The sequence below is a fragment of the Manis pentadactyla genome, chromosome 4 (assembly GCF_030020395.1).
Source record: "Manis pentadactyla isolate mManPen7 chromosome 4, mManPen7.hap1, whole genome shotgun sequence".
In the NCBI taxonomy this organism is placed as follows: domain Eukaryota; kingdom Metazoa; phylum Chordata; class Mammalia; order Pholidota; family Manidae; genus Manis; species Manis pentadactyla.
Window position 1 is genome coordinate 179,256,910 of NC_080022.1, and position 8,064 is coordinate 179,264,973.

Sequence of the window (8,064 nt, forward strand, 5' to 3'; positions counted from 1 at the left end):
ATAAGAATGGGAGAAGATTCAGTACATGTGAAGATCTTAATGAGAAGAAATACTCTGCAAATAAACAAACAAATATACAACAAGAGCAGCCAGGTGACTCAAGTTCCAGAGGAGTGCTTAGAATCTGAGTGCTCCCACGTTAGCATTTTACGACTCCCCTGCTTCCCTTTTCTCTCCACTTCCAAACTCTTTACTCCATCAGTTTCTGGTTATGCATTGTGTCAGTAGTCAATGTATTTCTTGCCTCTCAGCTCCAAATTCAGCCTTTGCAGCCTGCCCTGTGAGAATGGATACGGGCCCTTTGGCTGTATTCCATTGCCAGCTGACATGGTGTAAAACTTTGTTGGTAAAGAGGACTGGAGGGACGCTGGAGGGAGTCCCACTGGGAGGGACATTGCAAGAGGACATTGAAGAAGAGGCACCCCTCGTGTCAGTGTGGTTCACTCTCCTGGTTTCTAGGAAACACTTTTTGTTTTTGTTCTCTCTCTCTCCATGCTCAGATTGAATGGTTTTCTCCCATACAAAGTGCCTGGACTGTGCAGGTTTTACTGTGCGTTTTCAATAGTCTTTGACTCAGGAGCAGTAGTGTATCTGGGAGCCCAAGACAGCAAAGCCTGTCCCCAGAGCTCTGCTTTCATGAGGCTCCTATTGCCAAGACAAGGCCCTCCAGTCTTCATCCTCGTCGCGGGATGTCAGGCTTCCCTGCCATCTGCTGGGCTGCAAGCACACCTGCTCCAAACCTGCCTTATTCCACACACTACCTCCCCATTCAGATTTGTTCTTCCCTCAGCCTTCGAATGCCCTTTAGAGTTCTCAGTCCATCTGTACACCTCTTCTCCTATAGCTGTGTAATTATTCTCTGTATTAAATCCCACCTTGTTTAAATTACTGTGTGGTTTCTGACTGCACTCAGAGCAATGCATATATGCACACCTCTTAGCTTCCACGAGTACATCCTTACACACCTAACTTCACATCTCTGTAATACTTACTTAAGAACATGAGTAAATGATCAGTTTTAGGAACTTATCTAAGATGATTCAATAGGATGGTTGTTATTTCTAGAAGTCACTACAATTTATACTGATTTGTTGTGAGAAGACTTCATTTCCTTTTCCCTCTGAAAAACCTCTTAATTTTTACTTTCCTTCTGCACAGAATTAGAACATTAAGATAGGAAAGTCATCAGGGTTTAGAACCTGGCAGACTATAAAGAGGATTGTATTTTAAAATGACATCTTAAATGACATTCTTGTTCCCATCTCTGAGAATATATTTATGTTTCCTAGGAAACTTTCTTTTTTTTAACGGAAATATCGCATCATTTATTATACTTATCTTCTTCTTACAAAGACTTTCTAGATACTTTAGCTCTCTGCTGAATTCCAATCCTGGTCATTTTGGTTACTATATAGAAATTTGGTTGAAACTTTAATTTAAAGTGTACACAAAATAGATTTGCCTTTACCACCTATAGCTAATTAGCTTTGGCAATGGCTTTTACATGACACTATGGGGAGACTGTGATGTACCTAATCTTGTGCTTGAGTGGAGGGTAGAAACTCCACCGGAACTGGCTCAGCCAGGCTTTAGCTGGATTAAGAACCCAGGGTCCCAGGACTCGTGTGTAGGCTAGTTCACTGTGAAACATCCCATGGACTCGACCTAAAATGGCCTACAGAGAGCAGCATTATTCTTCAAGAGACACCGCACCAGCAACCAGAGAGCAGGAGTTGAGTAGACCACACTCTTCCCCTGACAGAAGCAGCAAGCCTCAGTTTTAGCAACCCTAAGCAGAGAGCATGTATGAGTGTGTGGGTGTGTGGTGCTGGTGGTGGTGGTGGTGGTGAGGATCAGGTAGGGGCACTTACACATACCTTTTTGTGCAACAGGGACCCAAAATACCTCCCAGGAGATGCCTCAGTACATAATAATAGCCCATCATTCCATAGCCCCAACCAACCAATACTATACACGTTGAGCTTGCTGAGGCTTTCCTGTGGGACTGGAGTGTTCTCAAAAGGACTTCGCTGTAGGGAGAAGCAGTATCTAAGCTGAATTACAGAAAGTAAAGAGATTGTGGAATGACCACCAGTTTCCTGGGCAGCATGACAGAGACCTGACTTGGAAGAACAGGTCAGGACTTTTGAGCATAGCTTCACCCTGAATTTGGCTCCTAAATCCTGAATTTGGAGCAAGCAGTCTGCTCCTCTTATGTGTGTGCCATGTTGCCCACACGGCTGCCTTGATCTCTCTGTAGTGATAAGGAGAGGGTATGCCCCCCACCCGAGGCCCTCACTCCATCCAGAGCAGGACAACGTCCAGGGCTGCGCCATATCCCAGAGGCAAAGCTCGGGTAGGATGTACAGGGGCAGGTCCACTGGGAGGCATATTAGCCAAGACAGCTGCAGAGAGCATTGCCAAGGGGAAGAGCCTCCACATGGCGGCCTGAGGAGGCTGAGAGGCAAGTCTGAGGAGAAGCGGACTGGGTATAGAGGTTACAAAGCCAGGAGATGACATTTGGAGGGAGGATGCGAATTTCCAGAGAAAAGCATTAGGTAAGGTGTCCAATAAGAAGGGGCTGAGGATCCCCATAGGTTGTTCTTAATGCAGAGAATTCAGTGTGGATGTTTTGAAGTGGACTGTGCAGGGCTGTGCAGGAGGGTAAACTGGCCCAGAGTGGTCTCCTCATTGCTGTCAACCACAGCCCAGTGTAGCATAGAAACCTCAGTCTGGCTGCAGCCCCTTAAATTTTCCACTGTCAAGTAGTATTATTTACTTTATTTTTCCCCAATTCATGTACGTTCTGTAATTTATCAAAAGGCCAACAATGCATGAAGTACCTACCTTCCAATGGTAAAAACTTTGATTCTTCTTCCTGTGCCACAGTTGTTGTTAAATTCAGAACAAAATGCTTACACTATAAGAGCATGAAAGTTCTATTTACTGAAAATAGTGTGCATTTGAAATAATATTGTGATAGGGAAACACTTAAATTTATTATTTAATAAATCAAATTTATTTTGATTAAAATAAATCAAATAAAGTTTGATTTGTGTCCACTAAGTGAAACATACTGAAAAGCATCTTACATTTCTAAAATTCCTATAGCTTGAGAGAGAAAGGGACAATAAAAATATTTCTGCACATGCTTTTGGTAAACAGCCTCAAAGTCAGAAAAACAGTTTATCCAAAAGGCTCCCAAATCATTGTGCAATAAAAGTAAATAACTATAATTTCAAAAACAATCCAGGTTTATAAATCGATTCTCAAGATTCTTAATTATTCACTATCAATTTGTTTGCAAATTTCAGCTTATTCTCACACTCAGTTACTGGTTTAAAACCATATACTAGTTGCCTATTTTTTTTAAAAGAAAACTTCTATTTTTAACTCAATGCTTTCATGTACATAATATTAAACACCAGATATTCAAAAACATCAAAATAGCTCATTAATTTTCAAAGTAATTTCTCCCCAGATGGTTGACACTCAGTTCCCAAAGCCTTATTTATAAATTGATGATAGGAAAAAATGAAAAATGAGAGAGAGTAAAAAAGAAACCCCCCAAACACATAAAACAGAAAAACATACAATGCACTTACTTTTGAGAACTCTGAAGCAAGGAATCTAGAAACACCATTTATCCACTGGTCTCATTTAGAAGACAATGATTCGCATTTTTTTGTGTGGTCTTTACCACATCCCTAGAATTTGCTTTAACTATTTCACTTCTGTGCAAGTTCCTGTGAAGATTGTTCGCAGGGCAGTTGCGATCTCAGTTCTGCCGGCCCTCCCAAACATCACGTTCACGTGATCACTCCAGGCCTGTTTGTCTTTTCAACTGATGTTCAGCCAGCTCCTGCTGCCCAAGGGCATTCATACTTGGCTGCCTGGCTGTTTTGTATAATAAAGAGCCATCTTACAGAGGAAACCTGGTATTTGTAAGCTTTTCTATATTGCATCCAAGATGATTGTGGCCAATATAAAAATTTAACGCACTATCTTTCAATGTATCAAAAGACTACCAGGAAGTAAACAGTTAAATGGGAGAAAAGCTCTCTCTACACAGATATCTGGACTGCCTGACTGAAATCTTCACTCAGATAATCAGGGTTTTTCATCTCTGTTTCCCATTTTCATTCAGTTCAGAATATTTCTGTCTCCCTCAAGACCTACTCTTTGATCCATGAATTATTTAAAAGTATGTTGTTTAATTTCCAAGTGCCTGCAGATTTTCTTGTTATCGTGTAGTTATTGATTCTTAGCTCAATTCTATTACACTCAGCAAATTAATTTTTTGCATCAAATTTGTTAGACCTCTTTTAAGACCCAGGATATAATCTATCTTGGTGAATATTCAATAGGCATTTGAAAAGAAGTGTATTCTGATTGAGTGAGTGGAGTATTACATAAATATCTACTAGAGCTAGCTGGTTGATGATGTTCACTTTTTCTATATTTTTGCTGATTTTCTGTCTACTAGTTCTGTTGTGAATGAGAGAGGAGTATAGAAAATAGTCACAAAAATTAGGAATATTTCTGTTTTTCCTTCCAGATCCAGCAGGTTTTGCCTCACATCATTTGAAGCTACGGTGTTACGTGTATACTTTGTGAATTCCCCTTTTTGTCATGATGTGATTGATGTCCATCTTTACCTCTAATAATTTTCTGTGCTCTGAAGTCTACTTTGTCTGACATTAATATAGGTAGTTCCCCTCTTTTTAATTGGTGTTTTTATAGTATATTTTTCCATTCTTTAATTTTCAGATATCTGTTATTATATTTGAAGTGAGCCTCAGAAGACAGCCTATAGTGTAGTCATTTTTTATTTGTTCATTTGTTCATCCAAAATCCAATCTGACAATATATGTCTTTTAATTGATGTGTTTAGATAAGTTACATTTAATCTAACTACTGATATTTTCAGATTCAGATCGGCCATTTTGCTGTTTTCTGCTTGTCCTCTCTGGTTTTCATTCTTCTGTTTCCCATTTCCTGGCTTCTTTTGCACTATTTGAACATTTTTTAGCATTCACTTTCATTTACCTATGTATTTTTAAACTACACATGTTTGTATATTAGTGATTACCCTGGGGATTACAAAGAAACATTAACCTTACATAGTCTACTTGGAAGCAATATTTTATCACTTTAAGTGGAATGTAGAAACCTTTCCATCATATGCAGCAAAATAGGTAGGCAGCCAACAGGGAGCTGCTTAATAGCTACAGCCAGAAAGAGTCACAAAATAGAGAGTAAGAGGCTAAGGGCAGTTCACCACTGAGCCAATAAAAGTTATTATCTCTTGCCTAGTGACCAGTCCTGAGCTAATTTTCAGATTCAGAATCTATTGTCCGAAGAAGTAGCCAGAAGGAAGGATCCTGCAACATTCTGACAAGCGTATAGTCTGATGAATCCCCCAGTCCTTACTCGCAGGAACGTATAGCCATTTACTTGGATGACTGTGTTTGGAGAAAGAAATTCTCAGTCATCTCAAGGGCTATTGGGCATAGGGTCTAAGTGAACACTTATACCTGAAAAACCAAAACGTCACCATGGCCCCACTGCTAGAATGGGGGTAAGGTGCCAAGGTAATAAATAGGGTTCTGAGTAAACTCTGTCTTTATGTGATCCCACTGGGTCTATGAACACATCCAGTGGTTATTTCTCTAACACAAGTATATCATTAGAATTGATATGTTTGACAGTTGGAATAATCCCCTTCCCACCCATCCCAACCTCCTACTGTGTCCTTGGCCTTTGGGTAAGAACTCTTATAAATAGGAAGGGTAAGTGGACACCTCTTATGATTTCCTCAACCCCACCCCAAGACAAAAGAGTTAATTAGGAATGATATTGCATCTTGAGGAGGCGGAAAGCATAGAGCATTGATGACATAAAGGATACAAAGAGTGGGGGCTACACATCTTCATTTAATTTGCCGGTCTTCTCCCTCTAGAAACCACATGGTTCCTGGAGGATGACGAGACTATTGTGAGTGCAAACAGGTAGTGGTCCCAGTCACCGATGCCTCGTCAGACATGGCATCTCTTCCTAAAGCAGGTCCATGGGATTCACCCGTGGATTAGCTAGATGCCTTCTTTTTTACTTTGATTAGAAAACAGTATTCAAGAAGTTGATATTCAGGCGAGTTACACTATAACACTCCTTTATGGTTTTGCCTCAGGGTTATGTTAACCCTCCTGCTTCTCTCACAGTCTTAAGACATCTGGAGCACCTGGACATCTCACAGAGCATCACACTGATATGCCGACAACATCATGCTGCTCAATCAGGACAAGTGGGGGATGACAGATGACTAGTATACTTGGTGACTTGGTAAGACCTACATTCTCCAGAGAGAAGGAGATAAATCCTGTGACGATCTGGGAACCTATCACTTCAGTAAAGGTTTCATGAGTCCAGTGGTCAGGGACTCTCTGCAGACCTCCTCCAAGTAAAAGACAAATTGCCACATCTTGCATCCCCTACCAATGAGAAGAATGGTACCTGGATGTCTCTTTGAACCTGGAGGCAACACATTCAGCATCTAGTAATACTGCTCCAACTCATAAACTGCGTGAGAGGGAAGGATGCCCCCTTCAGGTGAGGGAGTCGGAAGGGGCTGTCCAGCAGGCCCAGAGTGTGCTTGAGGGATATGATCTGCAGACCCGATGGTAGAAGTGGTGTCAACGGTGGGAAAATGCTGTTCATTGTGTGGGCTTTCTGTCCTTGAGGAACAGATCAGCTACTCATCAGGCTATGACCCCTTTACCAATTAAGAGTTTAGGAATAAGTAGAAAATCACTTTGCTTAATCAACCTTGCACATTGTAACAGTGTTACTCAGGGCAGTCTGCTTCTAAAGATAATCTGCATAAAGAGCCTTACAGTTTACAAAAGCTCCTACCTGCAGTTTCTCCCTTGAGTCCCAAACGACCTGGTGGATAAGTGGGATTAAGAGGATGCCAGGCTCAGTAAGCCACGAGGTTTACTCTCAACCATGTAGCTAGAAAGAAGCCAGTCCAGTTTCCACCATTTTAAAAACGAACCTTAACCCTGATGGTGGGACTGCCTCTGATTTCCAGACAGCCTGCTCTCCATCCTTCTCAGGAGTGTACTTCCACTTTGCCTATAAACACCTGCCCCTTAAGAACGAAAAAAAAAAAAAAAGGCAAGATGCCAGTCCAGTCTCAGATGACCTGACTTCCAAATTCCCACCTCTTCCTCAAATAACACAAGGCAAATTAGATGTTTAGCCTTCTATATTCGCAAATAGATAGTGGAGGACTATACTCTATACAGACTGCCTGTCTTATGTTTTTTGGTTTGGTTTTATTTTTTATCATAAACCTAAAAGGAGTCCAGAAAATAATTGGAATTAGTATTTACTTTTTATATTGGGAGATAATTTAGGAATCAGGCCAACATCCAACATCCAACGCTGGCCTAAGTGAGAATTGCAATGTTTTTAACATCCAGAATCTATATCTAATATCTGTATATTTACCAGTTTGATCTGTTATCAAAAATAACTATCTGCTGTCTATTATCAACCTACCTACCTATCTGTATATCCACTGTTTTTATTATCTATCAATTATCTATCTATCTATCTATCTATCTATCTATCTATCTATCTATCTATCTATCCATCTATCTATCTATATCATCTATCCATCATCTATCTATCTGTCATCCATCTGTCAATCACCTGTCTAACTGTCCATCCACCCATCCATCCCCTGCATCTACCCCCCTATCCATCTCCCTCCCCGTGTGGGCTCTCACTGGACGATCTCTGGCAATGCCATCACTGACTCCACCCCAGCACTTGTACTTCTGGCATGAAGACTCATTTCAGCATTTCTATGCAAAATTATAACATGAGTTCCACAATAGCTTATACCAAATAATTTGTATGGTTATTAAATATTAAGGCATAATATTAAAGCTACAAAAATAATTCCCTTACAAAGCAGAAGAGGCTTAAACAATCCTAGGGTCTTTGGGCTTGCCAGCCATCCCTGCAGGAGCAGCCACGTCACTCGGTGATCAGTTT

General features: G+C 40.7%; 1 protein-coding gene across 1 annotated transcript in view; it reads right to left on the reverse strand.

The window, feature by feature from the left end:
* Positions 1-3,828, reverse strand: part of LOC118919741 (ABC-type organic anion transporter ABCA8) — a 59,348-nt gene extending 55,520 nt beyond the window's left edge. Inside the window, exon 1 of the mRNA XM_036899948.2 lies at positions 3,606-3,828. The gene's annotated coding sequence lies outside the window, so the exon portion shown is untranslated. The remainder of the gene's footprint in view (positions 1-3,605) is intronic.
* Between the last annotated feature and the right edge of the window lie 4,236 nt (positions 3,829-8,064).